Consider the following 16,688-nt stretch of genomic DNA (forward strand, 5'->3'; position numbering starts at 1 on the left):
AATGTGTTGACTGAGTTTGTCTTGCAAAGAAACTTTAAAGTCTGGCTGTTAGGGGCTCCTGAAATAGCATTTCCCAAAGGTTTACAAAAAACTACAATGAAGCAGTCAGTGAAGATGCATCATTGCCCCATCCAGGGCAGAATTAGAACATTTCATCACATGTCATCAACCACTAAAGGAAGAAGGCACATGTTGACTCATCACTCATGGGTGAGGTGGTAGGGATCTGTGGCTTCAGAGAATGAGGAATTACTCTGCTTCACAGTTCTGTCCACTGGGAAATCACACATGGCTGTGACATACAGCACAAACCCTTTATAGCACTCCCACATTACCCTGGAGTTTGGGTTTGGGTTTTTTTTAAGTGTATTTCACAGAATCTCAATTTGAATATGAATTTAAGAGCTAGATGGAAGAACATGTTCCTTTTCAGATTAAGGAAGATCACTCAATAAAATCAGATTAGATGAAACATTAAGTGATGCCAAGATCAAAGAGTTTCTCATCCCAGAAATGCCTCCCTACTCTACTGTTAGATACAATCACAACTGAACATAACTAAAGAGATTCAAAGCATCTATAAAAGAAAATGAAAGGGAAAAAAAAAAGAATAAAGAACAGTGGCCTAGATCTAAATTGCAGGACTATTCCCTTCTGCCTTCAAGACATTGTATAATCTGCTTTCTGGATCAATTGGGGTATCCTTTTTACACCACAGATCATGAGCACTCTCTGGAACCAGAAACAGAGAATAACCTCCCAGGAACTAAGGGCTGACAAACCTCCCACTTGCTGATCCAAAACATAATTCTTTCAGCAGCTTGCACAGCCTGAAGCACAGAAGATTATACAAATACACATTACCTGCACATACCTCAACCCTAACATGGCCCACACAATCCATCCCTGCAAGGAGCACAAAGGGAGAGCAGGAGACAGGTGACAAACAGGACTTGTCACGTCGCTGGTGCTTGGGATAGAGGGAATGGCCAAGCAGGAGCAGACTGGAGGCTTCTCAGCCCCAGTCCAGGGCAGTCTGTACTTCCATAAACCCATCACAAACCCAGACCAGGAGTCTTCCTCCCCAAATCCCTCTCTCCCCTACATCACCTGAGTTCTCTCTCCCCTGAGAACCTCCCAGAGGTTCACCTACCATGGACCCTTCCTTGCCCTAGTCCAGCCCCAGGACAGCTCCTATAACTTTCCCCTTTCCTCCAGCTCTGTTACATAAGTTACTACCTGCTATTTTAGATTATACATAGCAACATGATGATAAAAACAGAAACAGCAAGTTTGGGTTAATTTCCCTCCCTCTCTTTGTTTGGTTTTCTGGAACTACTTCATCCCAAACATTTGTAAATAGTGCTTGGAGCTACATTCCAAGTTTCAGCAGTAAACATTAAACTATCTAATATATATATAGAAGGATGCCTGTTCTTCCAGTGTATCCAGGCAACCTTGCAACACAAAGTTAAAGCACAGCTATTTGCTCAAAAAGTGTTTTCACAGCTATTTCCTCTTCCCTGCCCCCCCGCCTTGACTTTTTCCACTAGGCACTGCTTGTATTTATCATCTGGAGATTCTGTTCCCTTTTTCCTTTTTAAAAACTATAACAGCTTGTTTTAAGAGCAGCAAAGCATAGACATTTAGCTTATAATTAAGCTTGATTTAGTTTGTGACAAATGAAAGAAAAGTAGCAAAAGTTTCACAGGATCACCTGAATAAAAACTCCTTTGTCACACACTGTGTAACTTTGGAAAAAGATAATTTCCAAATATTAAGGAAATCAGAATTCTGTAAGGAAGGAAGAAAACCCCATTTACACAAACACTAAAGCAAGCTGAAAATGTGGTTTACTGCATCCTACCTAACACTAGGTGAAGGTTTCAGAATAAAACATGTTTCCTCAGAGAGCAAAGGTCAGGTTGAACTAAAATTTTTCTAAAGGAAGAATATAAACTTTTATTAGATTTTTCAGTTGAGAGCTCTTTAGTGTAAAAAGTTCAGCATCTCAATAGGAAATGTTTTTCATTTCAAAATGTTAATTCAAAATGAAAAGTGTTACTTTGACACATTGGACACCTTTATTTTGGTAGGCAATGTTGACATGTTATGTTATTGCTTATTTGAAAACCTCTTCAGAATATTTTTCTACTATATGGCTCAAAATTTCAACTTTTGCTTCTTATTCTAATCAGAAACAATTTTTCCTTCTTATTAAAGTTTTCTTCTGGGCTAAAAAATTCTGAACATTCCCCAGACATTCCCTGATTTCACTGCCATTCTTTTCTCATTAAGTGCTACAGTACATAGTTGACATTTTTTATCAGAATAACAGTCAATTAAACGCTGCACATTTTGAAAAAAAAATGAAAACATTTATTTTTTCAGCCTTTAGGGTGAATAGAGAGAAAAAATAAAGAAAATTCTCTCAGGATGTAACTATATATTTTGGCAATAGCATTCTCATGCCATCTTTTGCACAGCTACCTCAGTGTTTTTCAGCTATCTTCATATGCCCAACAAACTAAATGGTGGGTGACACTAAAGTTATGAAATCAACTCTTACTTTCTTTAAAGAAGCAAACCCCACTTTCTAATGATAGTTTTTGCCTTTACAGAATCTGCAGATATGGGGTCATGTAGATGAGCTAGGGTGACACAAGGAAGAGCTGGAAATTAATGCACTACATTTATGAAGTACAGAGTCATTTGCACATCTCAGGTTGGAGAATGAACTTCCATTGCCTTTTCCAGGCAACTCCAGCTTCCAGCAAAGAGCCTTTTCCAAAGTGTTTTGTTCCTCAATTTACCAAAAAGGAAGCAATGGGCACGAGGGCAGATGCTGATTTAGTGAGCATAGGCTCCTATTGGGCAAGTGGCTTTTCCTGAAGTTGTTTATGCTGAGAGATGACTTTGAGAAGCTGAGGTCAGCAAGGGAATATAGTTTATTTTTCAGCCTCAGAGTTCTTGTGTAATTTGTCTTCCAAGTTTTGGTGTCCAGAGGAAACTTCAGACAGTGTTTTTTCTCACTTCAGTGCCAAATCTTGTTTTTGGTTTTGGTTTTTTTTTTTTTTTTAACAGGTAAAGGTCTTGGGTCTTTATTGACTGCTTGAGCCCACAGGGTGGTGTCTAAGACCAAAGGCAGTAGGTAAGGCCTACCACAAATTTCTTCTCATTTTGAAGAATTCCTTAATTCCAGCAGCTTCTCTAAAGGATATGCTGGATTCCTCTAAAATTGATGGGACTAGTGAAACAAAATTCAGTGATTTTCACTTGCAGTGGCACTCCATAAAACTTAACCCCTAGGTGTTTGATTATATATTATAACTATCTCTCCCAGTGGTAACACAAGGAGGACATCAATAATCTCTTAAGTTCTGCTGTAAAGTGCTTGAACAAATAAAGTACCTGGCAAATAAAAGAGCTAATAAAGATCAAGAAAGATGCTGTTAAAACACATCAGTTTTCTGGGCCCTGATTACAGCAGTGATAAAAAACTAAGCAAGCAGTAAGAACAACCATAATTGTGTAGATCCCATTTTCCTGTTATTTACCTATTAAAAGAAAAAAAGAATATAATCCAAAGAAAGCAAAACATTCATAGCAAGTTCCCAAAAGTCTCTGAAATATGCCAAATGTCTGTTTAGGCACTACAACACATTTCCTATTTCATTGCTCCCATACATCAAGGCAAGCAATGGTTAAATGGAACAATTCCTCATGGTTATAAAATACAGGACTCAGGCAGAAAGTCAACAGTCCTGCTCATGCTTCCGGTGCAACAGAACTTTCTCTTTGTTTTGATTTCTCTTTTTTTCCCTTTTAAACAAAAATAGTCACACACACAAAAAAAAAAAATAGCCAGAATGGAAGGGAAACAGTTCAAAAGGTGTTTTTAAATACTTTTCCATCTCAGCTAGACAACAATTCATAGCATTACTTGCAGCAACAAGTCTGGGTGAGTACAGACTGCCCTGTGTGCTCCCAGGCACAGCAGGGTGACAAGAAATATTGGTTTTGCTGGTGATGAGCTTTTTTCTTGATGGTATCAGAACTGAAACACTTGCCACCTTTCTTCTAATGTAAGGTAGCTGCCCAAGCTTTGAGCACAGACAAATATCACCTCCCCTAAGCTTTGTGTAAATAAATGTCTTGGCAGGAGCTCACATTTCTGGATTACCTCTGCACATAAATATGACTTCATTTCCTTAAAAGCAAAAGTAGCTAGATGGAGGTAAGAGTTGGTTTGGCGATTAACTCTGCCTTTTCCCCCTTCTTATCCCCCAAAAGTCAGGTATAAACAGACAAAAAAATTTAGACACAAGCCAAGACAATAGCATGAAGGGGTGAACTTTTCCAAAGAGAAATGGAGATTCAGTGCCAAAGAGGACAGGTGCTCTTCCAGTTATTGAACAGAGCCATTATCACTGTCCTACACCTCAGGAGTCATCCTGCATCATCCAGACGGGCAAGGGAGGGCAGAGCCACCCTCCACAGGTTATGGGTGCCATTCTCCCCTTCCCTGCATCCAGCAGTGGTACCAGGTGCTGTTCTGGAGCCAAGTGTCTCACTGTCCAACACCCCTGCCCACTGAAAGCATGGTCTGGTCTCTGAAAATATGATCTGGTCCTCAAGCAAGGGTTTCTTCTAAAGAAACCTGTGAAATAATACATGATCTTCAATTATTTTGGGCCACACTTACTACAAAAGGCCAAGTAGAAATGAAATCCTAGGCATAGAAAAGCCCAGTTTTTAGCAAGAGTAAAAGTGGGGGAAAGATGATCTAGATTTTAGCAAGAGGACTGACTCCTTTCCCACTCTGATATAACAGCTGCTGTTGATAAATGCTCCTAGGAGGCTGTCAACTTTATGGTTTCACAGAGAAACCACGTAAAAAACGACTGCTGTGATTGTAGGATGTTGGTGTTGTGCCATGCAGACCTTCAGAAGGACCCTGACAGGCTGGAGAGACTGGCAGAGAACTGCCTGAAGTTCAACAAAGGCAAATGCAGATCCTGCACCTGGGGAAGAAAATCCCCAGGCTCCAGCACAGGCTGGGGCTGACCTTTGGGAAGCAGCTCTGGGGAGAAGGGCCGGGTGGACACAGAGCTGTCCATGAGCCAGCAATGCCCCGGGGGTCAAAAAGGTCGATGGGATCCTGGGAAGCATCAGGAAGAGCATTGGCAGGAGCTCAAGGCAGGTGATCCTGCCCCTTTTCTCAGTCCTGGGGAGGCCACAACTGGAGTGTCCAGTTCCAGGCTCCTCAGGACAAGACTGACATGGAGCTCTTGGAGTGAGGCAAACGGAAGGTGACAAAGATGATGAGGAGACAAGAGCAATCTCTTATGAGGAAAGGCTGAAGGAGCAGGGCCTGTTCAGCCTGGAGAAGAGATGACAAAGGGAACCTCACAAATGTCTGTCAGTGTCTGCCAGGAGGGTGTCAAGAGGGTGAAACAGGCTCTGCTCCATAGTATCAAGCAACAGGACAAAAGGCAGAAACTGATGAACAGAAAGTCCCACCTGAGCATGAGCAGGAACTTTTTTAGTGGGTTATTACCATGCACTGTAACAGATTGCCCAGAGGAGTTGTAGAGTTTCCCTCACTGGAGATATTCCAGAACTGTCTTGACATAATCCTGTGCTATGTGCTCTGTGATGACACTGCTTGAGCAGGCAGGTGGGCCCAGATGATGCCCTGTGATCCCTTCCAAACTTACCCATTCTGTGAAACCAAAGCCAGCTTCTGAAAGTCAAGAGTAAAATTCACAGATCTCTTGTAAACCGAGATGAGTCCAAGGGGCAACCAGTTAAAACTGATGGACTAGGTCTGCAGTATGGCATGGATATCACCATGTCAACTTATACCATGTCAGGGATCTGCATTTTCAAATATCCATATTTTAAAGCAGCAAACTTCAGCAAGACTAGGCTGACCTTAATCACAAAAATGTTCTCTTTAAGGAATGGCTGTCAGTCAAGAGAGAATTAACAGAGCACAGCCATTATTAGCAGGAGAATGGAGGTCAAATGCTTTCCTGGCCCACCCCTCTGGAAGGACTGTGAGGTCAGAAGTTAGAAAGAAGTGTCCCTGCAAGATCTACCAGGACTTCAACAGGCTGCAGAGCTACTTTTCCTCTGGATGGGATGGTTCCTTCAAAATACATACTTGGTAGATGGAATAAAAGTTGGAGAGGAAGCAAGAGACATTTAGAGAATTGAAAATCAGACTAGACACTGTCTTTGCACACTCAGCCAGCAATCTGGAAATGACTTATCTGCTAGGAAAATGCAATTGCTGTCATCAGCAATTATTGTACATCTCAATTGCCCCAAAGCACCACACGATTGCACATTCCTTCCTCCCTTTCACATCCCAAGAAGGTCTAGCAGGTGCACTCCCACCCTGCTTTCCCCATATGAGATAACAATGATTGCCACAACAGCAATCCTTTCCTCTCCACCAAATCTTCTCTCCAGGATGCTCAGATGTCCATAATATACACCCTCAATTGTGACCTAAGCCTTTTCTACCCTTCTCATTAAAAATGGGCAGGATCCAGCCATGTGGTTTGACAGAGACCAGGCCAACATGCAAGACAGACAGACCTTGCCAGCTGCAGAGCAGTCTGCATTGAGGTGCGAGATTCATCCAAGGCACAACTTCCTTGCCTTCATCTGGATTATACAAAGAATAGTTTTGGCCTGGGGGCCAAATTGATCCATCTGGATAATAACTGATAGCAGTAATTAGAGCTGGTAAGAATGACTGAAACTGCTGGCATCTCTCTTTGCTTGGTTCTTTGCTGCCCAGCAGTCTAGTTCAATTCATCACTGTATTAAGCAGTGAAGCTTCTATTCTTAGCAACAGTTTATCCTGCCCAAAACATCATGTTTCAACCCCTTGGCAAACCTGGAAAGAATCTAGAAATAGGCAATGAAAATATGAGACGTTCTGACACAAAGCATGAAGGAAAAGCCGGCGCAGTTCAAGGTGAAGAAAAATCTCAGGGGACATGGGAGTGCTATACAGACTAGACAATAGCACAGGGAAAGCTGGCAGTGTCATGTACCCATGGGGGAAGCAAGAACAATCAAAGTCTTTTCTTATACCATAGGCATTTATCTGCAGTTAAAAATAAAATTATCTTCTTCTTCTCCAAAACCAAGAGTTAGACACACGGGTAATAATTCAGAAATAAGCAATAAATGTCAGGAAAAGTTTGTGAGGTTGTAACTTTGATCCTATGAATAATGATTTATAAAGAAAATCCCACCTTTCACCTGGCTGCCATCTACAGGATTCCTTGCATCCATCTCAAAAATCGGTGCTTTGGAGAGGGGATGCTCATCTTCTGGTCACTGGCCTGTCTTGTTTAGGGATTTCTGTGCTTCATTGGTTAGATATAGAGGGAAGGTGGGTTCAGAAATTCAATAAAATGAAAGCTGCAATTAGAGCATCTGAAAATTCAGGTGTGTTCTGACCTGGGGACTGATTGAAGCACACTCTCACCAAAGTACTCAGTGAAGCAAGGATGCCTACTGACTTTTATGTGGCTTGGAATACTGTTTATGCTGGTGTTGTACAAATACACCATGGTCCTACTCTCTAACAAGAGCAGAAGCCAAGGATCCTGCTGTTATTAAGAAGGTCCACCTATTCAGTTTCCTTAATCTTGGACCAAGTACATCCCAAGGTCTTCAAAACTTCCTCAGCAATTTAGGACCGAGTTCATGAGGAACCCATAATCTCCTTATAACTAGGTATGAAGGACACTTTGAAAAGATACTCAAATTTGTAGCAGGACTCAGCAGTTGTGTGTTGGTCACCCTGGGACTCCTTGCTCTGCTTAGCATAAAGAAGAGCACACAGATGACATCTGTCCAACTCATGTTGCACACATACTGCAGGAGTAAAACACAGGTGCTTGAAAAGCTTGGCTTCTACTCCAACAGAGCCACATCACCTGATGTGCTTCATTGAGTTTGCAATTTCTTTTTGGAGAAGGGCTGAGAGGTCCCAAAGCCTTACACTTTATCCATATCATACCTGTTAAGAGCAGAAATTCAGCTTGCCTGGCACTTTTTAAAACATGTAAGCCACAAAACTGTCTTTCCCACTTCCTGCCAACCACTTCAGAATCTGGAAGGCCCCGCTTGGGTCTCTGCATCCATGGGCTGTGGAGGGGTGTGCGTGTGACCAATGCCCTCTAGAGGGTATCCATGGCCCGGCAAGACACAGGTACTGCTGCCCACCCATCACTCCTGTTCTCAGCTAAATATCTTGCCGAGAAAGGTGGAATTCCATGGGGGTGGGGGGGGAATCAAAAGTGGATTTGGGTTTTAATAAAAGTAAAAACCTGGGAAGGGCCATTCATTGTAGGATATTTAGCAGAGCTGACTCCATGGTGTAAGAGTTTCTTGCATAAACACTGTAGTGAATACTGGAAGCAAAAAAGATCAACCAGAAGTTAATCCTTACCTAAGGAGGCCTTTGCAAAAAAGGGCCAGTTTAAGAGCACCAGGTGCCATAAGGTCTTTTCCCACCCTACTAGCATCTTTAAAGAAGTTGGCCCATCACTCAAGGCTGTGTCTGCATTTGAGGGAACATGTACCAGCTAGCCAGAGATGTGGCAATACCAAGAGACATTTAAGTGAGGTAATTTCCATTACCAATGGACTCTTTCAGCCAGGCCAGGCCCCTTGTTAAAAAGAGGGAGATGCTTTTGGTGTTATCCTTTTGTTTCAATCCATTGAATGTACACAATATACTTCTCTCCAGGTGTTTCTGAACACTAACTAAAGAGAAGAAGCCTCTACCTGATTTGGCCTTTTTGAAAGTGTCCACATAAGAACTATCTCTCTAAATACAACCTTAGTCTAACCTATATATGACTTTGATCTGCAGACATGAACACAGCTTTCATCAGGGTGCTGCCATTTTGGAGGAAGGACCCAATGGAATGACTATATTTATATCTCAAATATTTCACAGAGCTGTTACATACAGTACAATCTTTTCCACTGCATATGTATAAATAGTCTCCTCCTAATCTAGGGGTCAGTTGAGCTGTACCTCAGTGCCACTTAGGACTCAGAAACTCTGTGTGTGCTTGTACCCATCAACTGCTCTAAGTACACAGATCTCTGCTGTCACACATGCTTTAAATCCTTGCACCACAGATCCACCCAGGAGCCTCCAAGGCTCTTTTAAAACCTCAAAAGCAGGTGCCTGCCCAAAAATCCCACCTATAAGGGCTCATATACCAAATACTGTGGAAACGTCTCAAGTTGGGCCTGCCACAAAAAAAAAATCCTCCAACAAAATAAACCAGCTAAGGGGACAATAGGCAGAGCACTGACTGACTTGTGTTCCTATTACAGCCAGTGATTTTGTGTCCAAGAGCATATTACAGGATGTGGGAAAGCAGAATTCATCCCTGGGCTTCCTAGTTTGGGGCCAGGGCTTGGTTCCAGCTTTCCAGTGTCTGCACATTTACTTGGCATAACACAGCCCGGGTCCTGCTGCAGCCCAGCCCTCCTGGTGCTTTGGGTTTGCTGCTGCTTGGTATCTTCCTTCACATTTAATCTGTGGCTGCCCACACAGGAGCCTTTTTATACAGTGCATGCTTTACCAGCTCCTGCAGACCAGCATCCCTATCGAGCTAGAATCTATAGTCCTGCAAGCTGAGAGATTAATGCACTCAAAAGACCTTTCTTATACCAGGTAAGACAAAAGGGCTCCTGGCTGGTGAGCATCCCACTCATCCCAGCCTTTTGCTGAGATTGAAAAATCTGTACCAAGGAGCAGGTCTCTGATGCCAACTTAAAAATGGAGGAACTTCTCTGGGCTCCCATAGCATTTATCCTCCCTCTAAACCCTGCACAGTATTTATCTGCTCTCCAATGCTTTGGCAGTCTGGCTTTAAATGCCTCGAGCACTGAAGCTCCTTGAGTTTAGACAGACCAAGAAGCCAGCAATTAGGAAACTCTTTACCAAAAGCCAGCTCACATATTGCTTTTGCCTCATTTTTATCATCTGACTACTCTTGTTCCAATTGTTTATCCCTCAAGGATTATTTTTTTAATGCTTTCTTTTTTTCTCCTCAGAGTGGAACTTGTTTTGCCAATGACTACTGAACCCTAGCTTTGTATTTGGGAAGCTTCAACATAATAAAAAATTTTACCCATTAATGTTTTACAGATATCAGTACAACTTTTAATTCTTAATTTAAGTCATTCTTTAAAAAAAGTGCAAGAAATGATCTTTCCAAACCTCTAGCCAAGTCTGCTGGCCAGGTTTATTTATAAATGGTCCCAAACTCCTGAAGCTGTAATAGTTCCAGGAAAAGAGAAAAAAGGAAAAGAAACACACTTTATAGGATCTTTCATTGGTTAAGTCCACATCTATTTCTGCTTGATATCCAAAGCCAGTTTGAGCTTCCTGATCAGCACAATTCCCTGGTTATTAGACTTGTTTTTGTAATTTCTAAAAATAGAGAGCAACTATATTTTTTTACTTTAGAACATGAGTTTTTCTTAAAAGAGTGGGATGTTAAGGAAAGAAGCCACTAGGGGAAAAGGCAGGAAAAAGTTAAGAACATTTCCTTCAGCCAGCTTCTAAAACACACTGCATTTCCTCTCTGCATGAGTTGGAGACCAGTTTTGGAAAACTGTTGTTTCTCACACACTTTCATCTCATGGCTGGTTTCAGAGACAAGTATTCACAGCAGTGTGAAGCAACTGACAATCTGCTATTTGTAATTATTATGCTTCTCTTGATCTATAAGAATCTGCAGTGCTTATGCACAGCTCCTTTTGTCCTGTCAGTCCCTCTTGCCCCCAGCCTGCTGGCTTAGTGTGGAGCATCCCTTGTCTTCCTGAGAGGACATCTCCTCCAAGGTGGCACACACCCCATCCCTTCTATTCTTGCAGAAGGGTCCTGAACACTTTGTAGTCAAGTGAAGTCATCCCTCTCTTCAGGTCTCAGTCACCTTCATGGACACCATTGGTAGCTCACAGTCTACACCACTAAAATCCATTGGTACTAAAATTACTCTCTTTTTCCACTCCTCTGTTTGCTGGACACAACAGATTCCCTGTCATTATGTTTGCTTTAAGTCTAAGCAAAGCCATTTCACACACACTCCCCTACCAAAGCACTCTCTATTTAGGAATGTTCATGGCAGTTTCCCTCCTGAGGAGTTTTAAGAACTTTGAAAACATAATTCAACTTCTTCATTCCTGAAGCTGGCAAATGTTACAATATGGTTTTCTGAAGATGTGCAAGCTCAGGTTCATCAGCTGGTTCAAGATTATATGTCTCCATGGTACAGGTGAGAAAAAACCCAAGTTGGAGCACAGAGCCTCTCTTCTGCTGCCTGTGAGCTGTAACACACTGTTGAACAGCCCCATTTTTCTCCCTGTCTCTTTCCCAGCAGGGCTCACTGAAAAATATCATCTTCTCTTTTCTGGCCTTGTCTTTCTCACATCTGTAAACACCACAAATGATACCTTTGGAAATACAAGTTAGTCCTATTCCAGAAACATGTCCTTTCCCTGATAACTGTTCATTTGGGGCTGTCAGTGATGTCCCTGCTATGTATTTTGTGCAGGTGGTAGGCTTGGCCATGTCACACACACAGAACACACCCTTGCCTGAGAAGGGAAGGCACTCAACAGTGTTTACAAGAGTACCTGAATTTGGCCCTGAGTGTCAAAAACCCAAGACCTGAATTTGAATGGACTAACCCCAAAGAAAGCTCAGTATTAAACTCAGCTATGCTTCCCATAATTCACTGACCTCAGGTCCTCCAGCAGGTCAGACCAGGTGTCCATATAATGGTAACAGGTGGTTCCAAGATGAATGACCTTGCTCTTTAAATTCACATCTCCCAGTAAGAAGCTGCACCACATTGCACAACACTAGAACATAATTAACATCCCAGCAGTTGGTTCTGAATGTCGAATTTACACACAGGGAGGGTAAAAACCTGTCACAAACACCAGGCAAATTCCCATGCTTCCATTGTCCTGCAGATCACTTTGCTTCCAGCCTTCATTCCCTTCCTCCTATTCTCATCCACCCACTCAGGAGTCTCAAAGGCTGTGTGACAGGGGCACAGAACTGAACTTGGAGAAATGGCCTTTTACTACCATAAAACATCTTTTTCTCATCTGGGTAGTTTAACATATCTTCCACCTAAAGCAATTCCAGGATGCTACACAAGTGTACATGTACAAGATAATAAAGGTATTTTTTATGAAATCTGCAGGCACAGCATTTACCAGGTGGGACATGAACAATCATCAGACAACACCAAAGACCTTTATTTACTTTCTAGAGAAGCATCTTCTAAGTGCCAGAAGCAGGGCAGGTAGTTATCCAAGTTTTCCAGGTCAGTTTTGAGCATGAGCTGCTCCCATTTTTCTTCTCCCCTGCTCATTGTGTCTGCCCCTCCTGGCAAGCAGAAGCCTTGAGAGGAAAGTTACTGTGCCCAGAAAGGGCTTGGCACTGCACTAATGTACTCTGACAGTGTGTTTTCTTCCCTGGCACCCAGCCACACACAAATCCCCTCTCTGAGTCACTCCCAGTGAGAAAACCAACACCGGCATTCTGCTCTGTTGAAATGGTAAGGCTGAGAGAGCAAATATAAAAGGAGCTGCCGTCAGAAGGGGCTGGGGATGAGCTGGTGTCTGAAAGCATCAGAGGCAAGGGGAGGGAATTCCTATAAGTGCAGTGTAACACTGATAAGGGGAAAAGAAAAGGAGTAGTGAAGGAAGCTGGAAAACTACCACTTGGCAGAGCAGATGATGCACACTCCCATCAGTGACTTATAGCAAAGTCAGGCCTCCCAGGGGACTCTCACTTTCTGCTTTTCTTCTTGTTTTAATTGCCATAACATTTCTTGCAATTATCAGGGCCAGTTTTGTCCTGCTCTGTACAAATATGGCAGATGCCATCTTGGCAAGTACCAGGGTTGAAACAGGGACCAGCAGAGCAATAAAAGCAGGATTCTCTGCAGCTTGAGGTGGGAAGCCAAGCCAGCAGCTGGGAACTATAACAGACCAATATCCTCTGCAGATTGGGCACAGATGTGGACAAGTAACCACAGGCCAGGGTGTTACACAAACACATCATGTGGACAAACTGTGCCTCAAATGCTTACAGCCTAAACTGGCCACAGTCAGAGGAAGGACAGGACAAGCAGAAGATTGCAGTGAGGGCGAGAAATGAGTCTCTAATATTCTTGAGAGTGAGATCAGAGCATGGAAGTTAATCTGAATATTACTAGAGAAGAGTAATCAACCTGCACATCTTCTAACAGATTCTTTGTGTTTGTATCTGAAGGATTCAGAAATGGAGAGGAACTTTAGGGGGCATTTTCTCAGTAATTTAGCTTGCCTCAGGCTGCTTTGCCAGAGTTATTGAAGTGATTAGTCACTTTACATGGGAATAAAACAGGTGGAGAATAAGGCAGAGGCTTGCTTGGCTAAAGGTAACGTGTCTTCTGCCTTGGAAAAAGAAGCAGAACAAACATCAGCAGGGCTCCATTCAAGCACTCCAGTGACTAAGCCCTCTTGGGAACCTTTAGACACAGCTTCTTATACTTGTCTCTGAAGGTAAAAATATGGCAGGGCATTCAAGTCATAGGTCACTGTGTAAAGACATCTAATTTTGAGCCAGGTACTAAAAACAGGAGCATCCTAGGCATGCTTGGGACCATTTACAGAATCAGCAGGTGGCAGTTCCCTCCCAGCCTTTCCTCACAGCATAGGTATAAAAAGCAGATATATAACCATGTAACTATAGTCCTGAATATTTGAAAGTAATCCTATGCTCCAGCCTGCTAAAAGCTAGTTTGAAGAGCAGAATTCTTTTTTTAAAGCCCTCTCTGACCAGGCAGTAGTTAGAGACTACAGAGTTGTTGCGTGAGACAGAAGAAGAACTGCCACAATATTACAGCCTTGCAAGGAGAAAAGGCAGAGGAATTAATCTATTTCCATAATTGCACAGTGTTTGTTCTGTAGAGCAAACAATACACAATCCACACATCAACCTTATGCAATCTCATACACAATAAACCAGGATGCCCACAGGATCAAGTATAACTTGGTGGGTTTAGGCAGATACTACCAGTTCACATAACTCTGAGAAGCAGTAATCAATGGAATAAATAAAAATATGAGCAGGCATCAAATTACTTCAAATACCAAGGAATAGCACAGGAGACTAAACCTTTATTATGTGGCAGCCACCGTGAAATGGGGTGTATAAATAAAACCAAGTGAAAATGGAAATTGCATGCAAGGCAGAAGCTCTATAGAGCTCAGCATCTCCCAGGATCTCATACTGGGCATTGGTGATACAACCCCAATATCTCTGGTAACTGCTTCCCCAGGCAGCCTCATCGTGTCTCCTGTCAATGTTTCATGACAAGAGTATCTCCCCTTGTGCACACTCATGCTTGCGTTGAAAGGCACCAGTGTACAGCACCCACTCACACAGGCCCTTACAATCAGCTGGTTAACAGTTGCACCCACAGAATCTTTTAGAAGGGGAATGAAGCAGAAAAAGCCAACACTCACCAAATCAGGATCAACCAAAGCTACTCAGCCTACAGAAACAGTGTGAGAGGAAAGCATACTTCTGATGCTTAGTATGAGGCTTCACAGCACTTCAAGTTGCAGTAAGAGCCTTCTACACTCAAGCTACATAAGAGTCATCAGTTGCTCCTAGAAGCAGTCAGGGGGCAGAAAGATGGAATTATAGCCAAATCCTATGGCTGAGGATCCTCACAAGTTGTTGCCATGTTTCCTTGGCATCCCCTCCTCCTCCCAGAACACACGGACCAGCCTTGACCACTCTCTATTGTGCTCCACAGACCAGCTGTGACCACTCTCTGATTACTCTGGGATAAAACCTCGACTTTTTCCAAAATATGGCTTCAGACTTCAGAGCTGTACATACACACACATGTAGAGTTGTCCATGAGTGCCTAAACCTGTGTGCACAGAAACACCACCTGAGTCATGACAGTGCTTCTGCAAAGCCCAAACCATGGCCTAAGGTACATGTGTAGCTGAGATGAATCAGCACAGACATGATTTTATTTTCACCACCTGAGGATCTCATGCTAAATGCCTCTTTGTGCTCATTTAAAAGAAGCTGAAGAGACAAGTTACAGCTCCCAGGGAAGAGCACATGCTTGTTTAAAGATGGAGCAAGCTCCTCCTCGTTCTAACAGCAGAACCAGATGCTGCACTGATATCACTACCCTTGAGCTTACCCTTGTCTGAGTCATCTATGAGATGGTTGAAGCTGACAGGTTGTTAAAAATCATTGCTCATGGATTATATTCCGAGAGAGCTTTAAAATATTTTCTAATTATTTTTGCTTCCACTCCACCAAACACTGTTAATCAAGAACTATTTCCAAAACACACTGTATTGTAGCAGAGCTACACTCCTCAGCAGAGGCACCAGCTGGGTTGGACACCTTCCAGCTCCAGCTGTCAGATGACCAAGGTGTTCTCATTCTTAGAATAAGGTGCTCTTCATGGGCAGGGAATTTACATTTTTTCTTTATTTATTCAAAATGCAAAGGAGAATGCTTGACTGTGGGGAAATCAAGCTGCCTGGTTGGGTTTTGCATTTTGACGACCATTCACCACCAGTAATATACGGAATACTTTTCTTCACTTATTCCTTGTTTCATGTCCCAGGTTATTTCTTCATGTTGCACATAAAGACCTGGTCTCTGCTCTTCCCGCGTGATTGTGACAACATGCAACTCCCAACCCCTTCCTGTGGGTGCAGCAGGAGAAAATTGGAAGGAATTTTGCAGCTCCAATACCTTGTAATCCAGCTTTAAGTCTTGCACTGGTTTGTGGAAGTGGCTAGCTCTGTGTCATACATAGAGTTTGTTTGCAGAGATTTCACACTACTTCTGATTTTCCTCTACTTTGCATTCCTATTTTTTTACATCCAAAGCTCAGTATGGTAAAAATGTGAATTCAACACAGAGTGCTTCAAACAATGTTACATGAAAGTACCACAGCCAGTGAAAAAAATCAGAACAGATTCTAAAGAGGAATAAAAAAGAAAACTCCACAAAGGAAAAATTTCAGATTTGTCTAACAAGTGACCCTTTTCACTGTGGAAAGCTTCACAGATTCAAAATCCTTTTCACAATCCTCCTAATTTAGAATTGGTAAAACATGAAGTTACCCTTATTTCAGTGTTTTGAACTTTCATCCTGAAAAATGTTGGGAAATTTCTGAAAGAAGCTTCACCATATATTAGTAGTTTACATTAGAATTGCTATCAATGTTTAGAGATGGTATATAAATATATAGATAAGAAGTACTCAATAATGTAATTTCAGTAAAAATGGCACAAGAATAATTTACTACAGGATGCTCTAAAAATTAGTCAGTTTTAAAATAATTTATTTTCAAAGAGTGCAAACTGTTTTTACCAAAATAAAATCTTTAATTTAATCTTTCCTCAGAAGCTTTGAAAATCTATATTAAGAATCTGAAAACCACTTAAATAAAAAAGTAAGACTGTAGTAATACTTCTGCTAGTTAACTAATTTATCAAGCAGCAACACTGAATCTAATAAAAACAAGTCCAAGACACTAAGTGTGTTCTTCAGTCTGGATTTTCCCTCAGCTTGTTTCCAT

Source organism: Serinus canaria, chromosome 12 (assembly GCF_022539315.1).
Source record: "Serinus canaria isolate serCan28SL12 chromosome 12, serCan2020, whole genome shotgun sequence".
Lineage (NCBI taxonomy): Eukaryota > Metazoa > Chordata > Aves > Passeriformes > Fringillidae > Serinus > Serinus canaria.